Raw genomic sequence first — 15,135 nt, forward strand, 5'->3', positions numbered from 1 at the left:
AAGTCTGAGGCTCCTCCCAGAGCCAGACTTATGTAGCCCTATGCTCCACCCCCTTGCAGTCACCTGACCTGGGATTGTCTCAGTAGGCTACAGGTGTTTTCCACTGCCTACCTTAGTGGGCTATTAACTACTTCTTTACATAATTAGCTGCCAGCTACCATCAGGAGCTCTGCAGCTTTCTATCTGTGCTGCCAAGTCCCACTCTCAGTAATAAGGAAAACTCTTAGTTGGCCCCTGTTTCAAGTCATTGCAGGGCTTGCTGGGTGAGGTTCTTTTACCTGCCATTTTTAAGGAAGCTGACCAGTTGATTCCAAATGTCTCTTCAAGTCTCCAAACCCATGAGTCATATTTGCATTTATACTGACAGGGTTGGTCTAGATTCTGTTCCTGTACCACCCTATGTTGGTTAGAAATATGATTTTTTTTATCCTAATGCTTTTTTCCAGTACAATCTTTTGTACAGATGCAGTGCTACTAATAGGAAGGTGTCTTATGCCAGTAGCTATTCCCCTTCTGTACAGGAATAGCTATACTAGTATAAGCACCTGTGTGTTGGCATAACTACATCCACTTTTGTGTGTTTAGACAGGCCTAAAACCACTTTGCTTCACTCTTAAGGATAAAGTACCCTTAGCATTTTACATTAGCATTCACTTTAAAGCCCCTTTATCCTACAGACTATTCTGCCTTGGCAGAATGCAAAGGGGCCTTAATATAAATGGGAATCTAGCCCTTTGAATCTATGAAAACAGTACTGATAACCAAGGGTAAGGAAAAGAAAATGAAATGTTTCTCCTTTGCAATGGGGAATTACCATTATCCACAGTATTGCAGTAAAATGGTGCATGCTTCTGAGATATTATGATGTTTATTTTCAAATACACACAACCTGAAGTTGGCTGCTGTTTCCCTTTCATCATGTTACCTTGCAGCTGCCTTCCTAATTTGTTATGGGCTTTCTGGGTAATTAGAATTTTGCTAATGCCCTCTAGTTAAGCAACTACCAATATGCAAAGGAGAATAGCAAATAACAACAAATGCATTCTGAGAGCTCGTTCGCTCTCGCTCTCTCTCTCTCTCTCTCCCATTTCAGAGAGCTTATAATTAGGAATCAGTAATGAACCTCAGATAATGCCCAGTAGATTGGTGACCTATGCACATAACAAGAGCACATAGTATAAATAAATGAAATAGAAGTTATCCTAATGTGAAAACTATAAATGTCTCCCCCTTACAAAAAATATACTCTGGATTTCAGATAAAAGTTCTTATTAAAGTTCTTAAATCTTCCAGGCTAGCCAAGGCAAAGAGACAATAAATCAGACTTTCTATACTTTCAGGGCTGAAGATGTTGGAACAGTTGGACTCCAATGACTAATCCTTCGTGTAACCTTACAGACTCCTCTTAGGACTTGTCATGCTCAAGCACTAAAGGACACTGGTGTGGAACAAAAAGACAAAATATAAAGACTGGTCTGAAGTAAACTGCAAAGTGGCATTGCCATAAAACTGATATAGAGGATGCTAGTTTCAGTAGACAATTGTTTCACTATAACCTCATTTTGTATTCACTTGACTCCATCTCTTGACATTCAAGAATATCCATCTATCAAAGATACCAGGATCACTTGCAAGTAAGAAGAAATCAAACGCAGGCTCTTCCATTAGGCTTGTCAGAGATCTAAGCTAAAACTTGTTGAAGACAGGGGGAGTCTTATCTTGACTCTGGTGGGCATAGGATCAGACCTGTCATTGACTAAAGAACTGCTTGATTTGGGACAGGTGCCCCAGCTCTCATTTTTGAGGTGTTGATGCTAAGACCTACAGCTTTACCTGGATCTCCTTTATGTCACCATGGGCCAGAAGTAACCCACATCAGGTCAATGGAGTCATTCTGGGGTGAAATCAGTTGCTACATAGTCCTAGTTGAACTCTTCCAGCTGAGCACTCACCAGGCTTCTGGGTTTGGGATCCCTGGGTCCATGGGATTTTAGCTTCCTTTAGTCTAAGTAACCTCTTTCTCCACTCCTATACCACATTTTCTGGACTCAGGTTCTGCCTGTTCCCCCTTCAAAGAAATGGGACCTCCCAGCCTAAATGCCTTAGTCCCCCAGGACCAGTACTGATACCTTCCACACTTCTCCATAGTTCCAGCACACCCTGTGGCCTGGGTCCCAGGGCATGAGAATCTCTTCTTGGCGTTTTCGCTAAGATCAAGTGTGGGGGCATCCAAATCCCAAGACCTCTGAGCTTGGGCCTGGATGTTGGATGCCTGCCAATGGATCTAGGAGTATCTGAAGTCCCAGGGTGAGAGCCTGGGATGGAGGATGCTTGCCAGTTGTAGCGCCATACATGGTGCTTAGAATGATATAGTTTGGCCTGCTCTGTGGGGGAATTTCCTAGTGGGGTTGGGGGAATTTCCATAGCTCAGTCTTGCAGGTAAACGACTATGCATTTTCTCCTAAGCGATGATGCGTGCTTTCTGAGGCTTGTATCCATAAGGGATGGCGTCTCCCAAATAAGGGCATGATTCAAAACCTAAGATTGTGAGTGGCTCAGCCAACAGTATAAAGTCTCAATGCACACAAACAGTAGCGGAGACGTTTGAGATCAATACTGAGACCATCAGTCAGAGATTGAGGTCACAACGAGGATTGCACTGGACTATGCCTCACCGGCCAGAGTCAGCTCACAAACTCAGGGATGCTTGACTTCTGAGAGACTAACAAAGCCTAATTGGACAGAAAGTGCACACGCTTGGCAACTGGCTCTGACCGATAAGTGCCACTGATATATGTTTATGTTTGTGGTGTTACTGTATATGATAGTCATATTTTGTGCTTTATCGTTATTTGTAACCATCCCTTTGTTGTTGAACACCGTTGTTTAAATAAACCTTCTCCATGATCTAACCCTGAAATCTCTAGAAACTTCTCTCAGATCCGGCCGACTAGTATCGGGCCACAACACTGCCCAATCGTTATGGGTTTTGGAAAGACTGAGTTCTGCTCAATTGGTATGATTTGGAACTGATTTGGCTAATTTGATCTGGAACACAAAATATATTATATTAAAAAAAACCTCTGTCAATTGGCACATAAAGGGCATGGACTTGTGGGCGCTGCCCAACTAAAAATTGTGGTCGGTGACAGTGACCCACTGCACCTGAAAGGCCTTGACCTTTATGCTTTCAAGTACACAAACCCTTCTTCAGGCTGAGAATTCAAGGACTGTAAACATTCTCCTAGGTAGAAAAGAAGCTTCATTTTGCAGAGGGGAGGTAGGGGGTAGAAGTTTATTCCCCTGGGTACCTAAGAGTCCTCTTGTGAGAGGGTTGCTCTGCGATATGCAGATTAGGCAGGCTTCTTCCCTGGAGATATCTAATGTCATACAGGGAGGTGAAAAAGGACCCTGAGGTACCAAGGGGAATAAATTTCTACCTTCTACCTCCCTTGTGCAATCTATGAATTGTCCTCAGCCTGAAGAAGGGTGTGTATACCCAAGAGCCTGCAAAGAAAGAAATCTTTTTGCTACTATTTAGTTGGTCTAATAAAAGATATTGCCTCTGACCCAAGAATTTGTTTATCTCTATTTCTCAGACCAACATGGCTATGACATATATCCCTGAAACATGGCAGATATCATATTTAGCCATTTGGAAATGTAAACGTCATTGCTATGCAAAAATGAAGAAATTTTCACCTCCCTGTCTGATTTTGGACACCTCCAGGGAAAAAGCCAGCCTCATCTGCACATCACAGAACAACCCTCTCACAAAAGGACTCTGAAGTACCCAAGGGAATAAACTCCCATCCTCTACCTTCCCTGTGCAAAATGAAGTTTCATTTCTACTTAGGAGAACTTTTACAATCTTTGAAGTCTCCCCAGCCTGAAGAAGGGTGTGTGTACCTGAAAGCTTGCAAGGAAACAAGTTTTTTTTGCTATTATTTAGTTGGTTTAATAAAAGATACCACCTCTAACCCCAGAGATTTGTTTATCTCTATTTCTCAGACCAACACAGCTATAACATATACCTCTTGACCTTTATGCAGCACTGCCATGCCAACTGGTCATACCCATGCTCCCGCATCTGGCCTGACAGCCCCTCGTAAACATGGGAGTTGGAGTGCCTGCCCCATGCAAACTGGCACTGCACTTCTGCCACATCCCACAGTGCCACAAGGTCTTTAGTCTTCTTCTGCAACCAGCTGGGGCCCCGGGTGGTAGGCAGTGGCATCAGCGATGATGAGGCCATTGAGGCTCCTACACTGGATCTCCAGACCTCCATGCAGCTGTCCCTGTGCTGCTGGACCTGGGCAGCTACCTGCAGCACCCAGTGCAGGGGCACTGCATGGGACTGGCAGCCACATGGTAAGGCAATGCCTCACAGCACTTGCAGGCTCCGAGCAGGCTGCTGGAGGTGAGCTGTGGGCAGCTGGAGCTGGCCCCATTGACCAGGAGCTGCCTATAGCTGGGCCTGGGTGTTGGCAGCCCTAGCAGAAGCCTGTAGCACCCTGTGGGTCCAGATGGCATGAGCCTGGCAGCTGTGCAGTGCCAGGCAGAGGTACTGGGGTGCAGGCAGGCTGGTGCAACTGGTCCACAGCCTGCCTAAAGGAACACAGGGGCCTGAAGTAGCCTCAGGCACCCTATGTGTGCACCAGGTCTCAAAATGCCTGCAGGCTTTTAAGGGCCTGAGGCTGGGGCAGCAGAGCTGGCCCAGCCATGGGGCAGGAGAGGCTCCCAGCCCAGGGCCCTGGGGCTAGCCTCAGGCTGGGCCCCAGTGGCACGGATGACCAGGAGCAAATTTGCTCCTGTTTGGCATCTACATGTGCATTACTACACATGCGCAGTAAGTACTCATGAGTAAATTTGCTACTTGCATTTTCAGGTAGCCAATTTATTCGCAAGTATCATTTACTGCACAGTAACCATGTGCACGTGTAGACGCATGCATTTACTGTACAGTTTACTACGCTACTGCGCAGTAAAACATCTCATGTAGATGTGCCCATAAACTCTCAGGTGTCTGTGCCAGGTCCCATGGACCTTTGTAAATTAATATTCACTTAGGATTCAGCCGATTTGGGGGACAGTAATTCGATTTGGTGATTCAAATCACTTTCCTGAATCGATTTGGCCAACTCTGATTTGGAGAATCAGCCGAATCTCTGAATCACACAGGCCAAATCCCCCGCCCACTCTCCCAGCCCCATCCACCCCAGCTCCTGGCACTTTGAAGAAAAAAAGCCCCCACTCACCAGGTGCTGCCAGGCGGGGGGGAGGTGATCCCCACTGCCCCCCACTCTCCCACACTGCATGGGGGGGCTCTGCCATGAGCCACCCAACCCCCGCCTGCTCTCCCAGCCCCACCCCCATGGCTGCTCTGCCCATCCCAGCTCCCGGCCCTTTAAGGAAAAAAACAAAACAAAAAAAGCTCTGACTCACCAGTTCCTGCCTGGCAGGGGGAGATCCCCACTGCCCCCAACTGCCCTGCGAAGCCCTGAGGCCACTGCAGCAGCTAGTGAGTCCAGGGGTTTTGTTTTTTGGGTTTTTTTAAAAGGCCGGGAGCTGGGGTGTGCGGAGCAGCCATGGCGGGGCTGGGAGAGTGGATGGGGGGTGGGGGGCTCATGGCAGAGTCCCCCACGCAGTGTGGGGCAGGCAGTGGGGGGCAGTGGGGATTGTTGTCCCCCCCTGCCCAGCAGCACCCCGTGGGCAGGGGCTTTTTTTTAAAGCACCAGGAGCTGGGACGGGCAGGACAGCCATGGGGGGCGCTGGGGGAGCAGGGAGAGGATGGGGCCTGGTGGGGGTAACCCCATGGTCCCCCCCTCCCCTACCCACTACTTCCTAGCATGGAGTCCAGGTCCAGCTCCCTGCTGCAGCCAACAGGAACTGCCTGAATCACCAAAGCTCTCCGAATCTTTTCCAAATCGAACCCAAAGCTTTGTATAGCCCTATTGATTTCCTAGATTATATATAAAGTTTAAAAAACACAAGCCACTGGGCAACAAATAGTCAAAATAATTAAAAGATATTGTGTCATTAGTCCTATAGTCATTATAGTTAAATGTCCATTTGTTATTCAGATTCATAAAATAAAAGTTAGTCTCCCTGAGCATCTTGACAGTGCCTCTAATATTTCACTGTGGGTGTGTCAATGCGAGATGCTTTACTGCGCATTAGATTAATGCACAGTAAAGTGTCACCATCTCCACATGTGCATCAATTACTGTGTATTAAATTAGTCCAATGTGCCATTTGCTAGTACCGATACATACAGGTACTAGAAAAACAACACATTAACTGATGTGTCAAAGCATACATGTAGACCTTGACCTGGAGCAATTTGCTCACAGTCAGCCAAGGCACCAGGGGGCCACAACTCTTGCCTGGCTAAGCCCTGATATCCACAGTTTGGAGGAGCTTCCCTGTCTCCAAGGTAGCTCCCTCCCAGGCATGCACAGATCAAGGCTGTCCCCAATTTCCGTGGGGTAGAGAGACCTGTCCCAGATGCAGGGCAGCTCCCTCCCAGCTGTGCAGAAATCAGGGCTGGCCCCAATCTCTATATGACTGAGAAGGAGCTTCCCTGGAGCCAGGTCAGCTCCCGCCCACCGCAGGGCACAGGCCTGACTCCTCTGCCCCCTGCCAGCCCAGGTCTGGCACCTGGGGAAGCGTGCAGCTCCCCCTGGCTGCTGCAGGGGGACACACCAAGGCTGCAACAAACTGGACTGAACTGCTCCTATTGGAAGCAAATTTGCTCCCAACGGGTTCACAGATGGACACCTGTGCACAGTTTAATGCACCTGAATTTCTCTGCACAGAAAATTCAGGCACGTTAACTGCATGTGTAGACATGTTCTGTGACTCATTTTTACACTTGACTAATAAATGTGAGTCAAGTCTAGAAATGCCCTGGGAGTCATTTCTACACTTGACTTAATATTTAACACCTGAGTTAAGGTTTTTAGCTATAGCTACAAACAGTCTTCCTGGCTTTGAAAACACAAGATAAATATTACCAGGAATGGCTAACAGACAGCAAAGTTTCAGAAAAAAGGATAGTTTGAATAGTGGAACATCAAGGCTATTAAATTGGAGGTCATTAACCCCTGTTGGAAGGAGAGAGATTAGCAGAAATCAGGGGGATGATAATAATAAGCAATGAAGTCAGTTGACTCCCTTACTGCTACCTGAATAGAAATGTCACTATCTCTTCCAGGCAGTTGCTTTTAAAGTTTGGGTGGAGCAGGGATCAAAGGAGGGTTGCAACTGCACCACTTCACTCCCTTCCCCCACCCCACAAAAGTTCTGTCCCTGCCTAAATTTGCTTATTTGCCTAATAGATGGAATAAAATCTGCCCCTGGGTGTGCCAAAGGAAGAGTGTTTGCAGCATAAGTGCCTTTGCACACCTTGGTGTGGGGGATTTTACATTGCAGAAAAATGGATGGGGAGAGAAGGAACAGACAACAAAGAAAAAGACAGTGTGGTATAATTGTATTTGTTGTTCAATAATATAATTATATTTGTTGTTCATAGCTCTGATTGTAGTAGTGATTGCTTAAGATATTTAATGGTAGTGATCAAGTCTACTATTAGTAGCAGCAACGTAAGAAAAACCCCTAAATAGGCTGAGAAATGTTTTGTAGGTATTCAAGCATAAATTGCTGAAAATCATAAATGAACTTTATATTTTCTTTGCAGGAAAAAGATAAGCCTATTTAATTGGCATTGAACATCTCCATGATAGTGTAAAAACACATCTATTGGAGAGATTGTTTATTTTAAATACCTTAACTATCTGCTATAACATAATACTCAGAAAATCTTATTAGCTGATAATGGAAATGGTGTCGGGCATGAACATCCATTTTGAACACACTTATGTCACACTTCACAGAAAGGTCAAAATTAATGTTATAGTGAAAACATTTTTCAAAGTACAATTATCTTGATTCTTGAAGCGAAAAAAAAATCCCATTAGGTTTACAGTCTGGGCCTTAAGTCTCACAAGTTTTATCTGAGGAACCTCACAGATCAAATTGGTAGCTGAATTAAAGGGATATTATAATGACCTTATTCCATCAGCTACTTTTCTTTGTCCACTCTAATCCATCAAACCTAATTCTCTGAGGATCCCTGTGTGATCGTTCTGAAATAAACTTGAAAATGTATTATTTTTTTTTATCAGAATCATCTTATGGTTTTATTACCATATTACTTTACAATTTACTCAAAGACCAACATTCCTCTCTTTCTGAAGGCATTTCACTACAGCAGGGAGGGAAAAACAAGTAAATCATATTTTGACATCCTGTGATTGCTGTGTCCATATGAGGTAGTTTTCCTGCATCCAGAGTTTGACATTTGCCTTGTCATTTTCACAGGCTTTTCAAGTGTATTTCTCTACAAATATTTCCAGTAATTTGATGTTCCTTGTGAAAGCAAATGGCATGTGTTATAATCTTACTTGTGCTATTTTACATTAAGCCCTTGCTGACTGAAAGCTATTCCCTTTTAGCCTTCACAGTTGGCTAAGACTGGGACTTGAAGGCTATTTCCATTAGCGGGAGAAATTGATTATGAGTCAGCTTTTTATTTTCTCCTGCAGTCTTGTTTATGTACTAAAATCCTTATTGTCAGATCATGATAGCTCAAAGAACAAGAGGCAGTGTTTTCATCTGGAATCCCAAGTCTGCCTTTCTGCCCAGCACTTTACCCAAAAAACATGTTCTCTCTCTTTCTCTACTGCCCATGCAGCTAGAGCTTTTCTTGCTGTGTCCTCTTTCAGGATGCTTTCTTGCTCTTTCTTTACCCATATATACCTGCAAATAAATCAGTCCCCAACCTCTGCACTTGCATTTAGTCTAGTCCTCAGGACAGTGGCTTTCACTGTTTCAGCAAATCACTGAGCAAAAGAGGCAGTTAACTGTTCCCTCGTTTAGCTGAAATGAAAGTCAATCACACAATCCTCATTGATTTCAACAAGGTCCAGGATGACCACCCACAGAGCACAGACATAGCTGGGAGCCCCCCACTGACTGCTAGAACAGTGTACACTGCCATATAATTATGTTTCTTTTTCCAGCCAAAGTGTGGCCCATAATCTATGCCAACAGAAGTGTGTGACAGTGAGCAAAACACACTGTTTACTGCCCGTCCACAGGACAGAGAGCTGCAAAGAAACAGAGATAAAACAAAATGCAGCCTCTACCGAGCTGATTGCTTGTCATGTGTAGGATTAGGAAGTGTAGGAACTTCCCAGCATCTGGGGACCCATGAAAGGTGCCATTTGGATGCCTCCTGTTCCTGTTCCCCTCTATGATTTGGGCTCCTTGTTCCAACTACATATCCCATGATCCTTATTACTCCCCAAGAACTGAGGCGAGGAATCAGGGGAGATTGAGACCAGAAATCCTGGTCTGTGGAGGAGAAGAGCAGCAGCAGGAGGCACAGTAGCAACATTTCTCCCCACTCCCAGACAAAATATTTTAGCAGAGGAAATATCACTGAAAGTGAAAGTTATGTTTTCCTCCCATGGACAATCTGAATCCAAACTCACCATGTGGGAAATGGTGACTCAGAGTCTAGGTCTGGTTCCTGCTCTGCTTGGGAGGCACCACACTGGTGTACCGCTCCTTCTCACAGATTCACAGTAACATCCCAAATGAGCTCTTGAGATAGGCCTGGCTTTTGGAAAAGCCAATCCAGAAATATAGGCTGGAGGGAAAGATGCCATAATTTGAGCTCACACTTCCTGCCACAGGTATTCTAGATCAGCCTGGTAAATTGTGAGTTGACCGAGCACTGCTGTGGGGAAGAGCATTCACAGAAGACAACATTTCTAAGGGACAGTACCAAGCTGAGATAACTCATTCGCTGTCTCCATCCTAGTGGTATACATATGCAGACTGAAGTGGAAAATGGGGAAAATCCTAGATCCTTATCTGTGAATAAACTAGACTAGTCCAATTACCATGTTTACTTGAATCTAAGATGAGGGCTTTTCTCCCCATTTAACATGGGGGAGAAACCCCTTGTCTCTAATTTGAATATGAGGTGGTAGGAGGTCAGGCAGTTGCTGTAGATCCAGCTCTGGCCCCGGTCCTGACCTGCTACAACTACTGCCTGCCCCACTGCTGCCTCTGCTCCTCCTATCTACAGCCTGTTTCCATACCTACAGCCTCTGTCCCCCACTGCAGCCTCTGCTTCGCCACCTCTGCCTTCCCCTCGGCCAGGGCCACAGCTGCCATGCTGCCATCACTGCTACAGGGCTATGCTGAGACCGGAGCAAACCTACGCTCCATGTCCCATAGCTGAAGCAGGGCCTAAGCTTGCTTAGACCCTCTGCTGTGCCTGCTAACTCTCTATTCATATTTGCCGCATATTTGCCACACACTTTGGCAGATATGCTTTGGCACGATAAGCAGCAGGAGAAAAGGGGAGGAGGCTTTGGTGATTGAAAGAGGGGAGGGGAAAGGAGACCCAAGTCTGGGGGTGGGAGGGTAGAGGTGGGGGAGCCAGCATGAGGGGGCAAGTTGTGGGTACTGGACAGGAGGCAGGGGGCAAGGTGTGGGGAAGTAAGATGCAGGGGAATCAAGCCCCCACCACTGCCTACCCCCTGCCACTGCTTTCCCTGCTGCAGTGGTGGGAGGGGTGAATTTAATACAACCCTCCAATAATTAGATTCAATACATGGAAAATCATAACAAATGTATACATTTTCCCTGTATAGAATCCAATTAATGGCAGGGTCATCTTAAATTCAGGGTTGTCTTGGATTCATGTAACTATAGTATCTGTTCACAAATGCTCATGGAAAACTGTTGAACTATTTCAGTTCTGGATTTCCAGACAGCAGAAAGTTCTAGTGAAGTGACTGCCTACTGTAAGCAAGAATCAAACCCATGATTTCCCAGTCGAAGTCCACAAGTTACTATTGCTTGCTGCTAAAGACGTAGACCCATGGGCTATCAACTGCAGCACAATCATAGATCTCTCTTATAACACAATCCTTAGATGGGAAGAAAGCCACAGCAAGAGGGCACAGGTTACAGTAGTAGAATAGTAGCATAGCCCTAGGCAAAAGAAGGATGAATGGTGTCATCTGAGGGGGAAAAGGAAGGCAAGCTAGCTCCAAATGCCTTTTCACCATTGATTCCAAGCATCTTCCAAGCAGGCCCAGTCCCACTGAGCCCCTTCATTCCTATGGAGTAAGATGGAAGGGGTGTTGGAGGGGAATAGGGCTAAATTTTCAGAGGTACTTGCATGTAGGGGCCTGGAGACATTTAAAAATCCTTTCAGATACAGAAGGGGAAGGTTAGAGATCATCTTGGAGGGTATTAATTTTCCCGTCCACACCAGAAAATAGTGGCTCATCCAAGCCATATAGAGTATTGAACATTAGCACAGGATTCCTTGCCAGGCCATGAAAAACAACTACCACATCCTCAGCTGGGATCAGTTAGCAGAACACTACCAAAGCTATGGTGATGTACAGGGGCTGAGGAGCCAACTTTACAAGCCATTTTATTAAGCGTTACTTGTTTATCTGTCTTCATGTTTTTTCTTATTCTAGCAGAATATAAGCCAGAGTATCCCAGTCTCCTGCAAGTGACTCACTTTCAACCATCAACAGAATAACTAAGAATGAATTATTCCTTACTAGATGTCTCTTAGCTGATGTTGAAGGCTATGATTTTCAGTCATCCAAAATGGGTCAGCAAGTATCAGAGATCCTTGATAGAGGAAAATGTAACATCTTAAGAGAGTGGCTTTGTCTAAAGTAAGGGAACTAGCAGGGATTTAACTAAACCATTCAAGTGTGTTAAAGCAGTGCAACCCCCTCCACACAGATGCACATGATACCAGCTTCTGCAGAGGTCATCTTCTTCTTTCATATGACTGACTTGGAGCACCAATTATAAGTCCAGTTTAAGGTCAGTTAACCAATCTAATGCTCTTGAGGAAACGGACTGTATCTCTGCAACGTCACCTTCAAATTTGTATAGAGATCAAGTGTTATGTGGTCCATAGTTTGATCAGTGTTGCCACAGTCACATTCTGCAGAAGTCCTAACACACCATCTGTGCATTAAGTGACTGCAGAGGCTTTACTGTGGGGCTGGAAATTAGATGTTTATTCTGAATGGTGGTTTCATTCCATGCTTTCCTCCAAGCTGCTGCACTATTGTGTCCTACGAGGGCTTGTACATCTGCCCACAAAGGTTTCTGGGAGACCAAGCAGTGAGCTGGGAGGTTCTTTAAATCTCTATGGATGGGGAGGTCTGGGTTGTTATTCATGTGGACAACCTCTCTGTATGTAGCTTCATCACAGTGAATGTCTGGAGAAGCAATATTTGCCAGAACTGGTAACCACTGAATTTGTGTAGATTTCAGGATTCCAGTGATAGCACGCATTACAGAATTTAACTGGACATCCATGCATTTGGTATGAGTGCTAGCAGCCCAGACAGATGCACAGTACGTGGCTGTTGAGAAGACCAATGCCATAGCAGAGGTGCAGAGTACTCTTGCAGTGATATCCTGGCTCATTCTGCTGAGTTTTCATACTATGGTCATCCAACTATTTATCTTCGCAGATATTTTTTGAAGATGATTACAAAAGGTTAAGGTGTGGTCGAGTGTCACAACTAGATAAGACTGAGTTGGATCATGCAGTAATTTTTCTCTGCAAAAGGTGACATTGAGATGAACATGTGCTTTGTGGTTGTCGACGTAAAATGCTGAGATGACTGACTGATTTGGATCTGGTCACACCCTCCACTTGCAGAAATATTCTGCATTATTGACAGGTCTAACATCAGCATGTCTTCAATCTCTTTGAAGGTCCTTGCCTGTGGGGTTAGTGTCAGGTCATCAGCACATGCAAATTTCCTCAAAGAGGTAGCAGCCATATCACTTACATAAATTTTGAAGAGGGTCAGGGAAAGAACGCTTCCCTGTAGGAGGCTGTTATTTAGGGTCCTTGATCTGGTCACTTTGTCTTGGAAGTAGACAAGCATCTGTTGACTGCCCAGAAATGTCCACAAAAGGCAGAGCAGCCTGGCGCACTGGAGGAGGTGAGACAATTTTAGCACCAGAACATGCTTCCAAACAGTATAATATGCTGTGGAAAGGTCACTGCACCAGTCTTAAGGTTGTGCTGAAAGCCAGCCTTGATGTTCATGGTGACGGTAAGCACTTAGTCAAAGCAGCTTCAGTGTGGCATAAAACCAGCTTGTTCCCGGGGGATGGACACATTGGTAATTGGGCTAATTCTTTGGAGGATGAGCCGCTCCATTAGTTTGTAATTTGTACAAAGCAATGATATCGTTTGATAGCTCCCACTGGCTGGTTTCCCCAGTTTCAGCAGAACAATAACCATTGCTTCATGCCAGATTTGAGGGATTTGGCCACCCTCCATCACATTTGAATACAGGCACAGAAGCCACCTTTGAGCCATCGGTTCGAGGTGGTGAAAGAAGTCTGGAGGGATTCCATCTTTCCCTGCAGCCTTCCCTCTTTCTGTTGCAGTCAGACCAGCCCTAAGCTCCTCGTCAGAGAAATTGTCCGAGAGTTCAGAGGATTCTGAGCAGTTGGCCATTGACTCCTTTAGTTGCTGCCTAACGTCCTGCTTGTAGTGCTTGTCAAGTGGTTTCTTCGAGTTCACAACCAGCTTTGAGGTGACAGTGTCCAGTTTGACCTGCGGGTTCATAGTTTCTGCAGAATTAGTTGCTCTGTGGTGAAACCCACCATCTGCAGAGGTGAAACCCATTTGTTTCCATTTTGTAATTAACCCTTTCTTAAATCCCTTTCTCTGGATTGACAGAGCTGCTATAAATGAATATATATTTGATGCATTCCTGTCGTATAGAGATTTAGACATCTTGGGCCTTATTGCCTTCCCCAACTGCATGCATCATAGTCATTGACAACTGTACAAAGCATGGGCCCAATGCTAGCAATCTTGTACCCCCCCCACTACATTGCTGTTAGTGATGGTGTAGCAAAACCCCCCGTTTTTTCTTTTTTTTTTTGTATTTATTTTAAAATGCATTCCCTCCCCTTCCCCAACCATTTCTGACCTTTTCTCTCCCTCTCTATTCCCTATAAATAAGTATAACTAAGCTAAGATGTAGGATAAGCTTTAAAAAGTTTTATTTTGGTAGCAATTTTTTGGTTTTGGATTTCCACTGTTTTATATTGTATTATTATTAGGTTTGTATTGATTTTTACTGTTGTATATTGTATTATTATCATTTTTGCATTGATTTTTATTGTTTCATATGGATATTGTATGGTTTAGGCCTGTGTTTGTAAGTGAACCAAAGTCATGTCAAGTTTCCATTTTATATGTCAAGCCTCCATCTTGTGTCCTCTGCCCGGGCATCCCCTGTATTGCAACTGTATGGGTCACGTACCTCTCCCATGTAAATTGGTTCCCAGATGAATGAGAGTGATTGGGAATGATTGAAATACAATGGTAGAAAGCCTCTACTGAATGACCTGTAATGACTGGGCCATCACCTCGCATTGATTCATCCAGGAACCACAGACCTCATGCAGGAACAGAGACAAGACCAGCATTTGAAAGACAAAAGACCCTGCAAAACCAGCAGCTCTCATCATTACAGAAACGCAAAACTGCACATCCCTGCACGGAGCACACATGCTCAGTACGCCAGGGGCTGACCCTTGCCTGGGCATGCCTCCTGGCACTAGGGTCACACAAGGTCTGCCCCTATAAAAAGGGGCAGTGAAGACAGACCCAGTGGGATGCCCTCTCCATCCAGACCAGCACCATGCCACACCGCCTATCTACCCAGAGACCCTGCCGGAGACCCCCCTCTGAACAACACCTACTGGACAAGGACCCCTTTCCAGCCTGGATAGGTATATATTACCTGCCCACCTCCACCTACAATTTGGACTCTCTCTCTCTGTCTCTGTCTCTCTCTCTCTCCTCCTGGACTTCAGTGGACTTCAGCCCCTGCACCAAGCCTCTTTAACCCCTGCTGCCATTGTGTGTGCGTGTGTGTGGGTGCGTGTGTGTGTGTGGGTGGGTGGGTGCAAGGGAACCAATTTGACATTGTGTCACCATCTCCCCTGTTCAATAAAACCACTGTCATTTGCAACCCC

Source organism: Alligator sinensis, unplaced genomic scaffold (assembly GCF_000455745.1).
Source record: "Alligator sinensis unplaced genomic scaffold, ASM45574v1 scaffold239_2, whole genome shotgun sequence".
NCBI lineage: Eukaryota > Metazoa > Chordata > Crocodylia > Alligatoridae > Alligator > Alligator sinensis.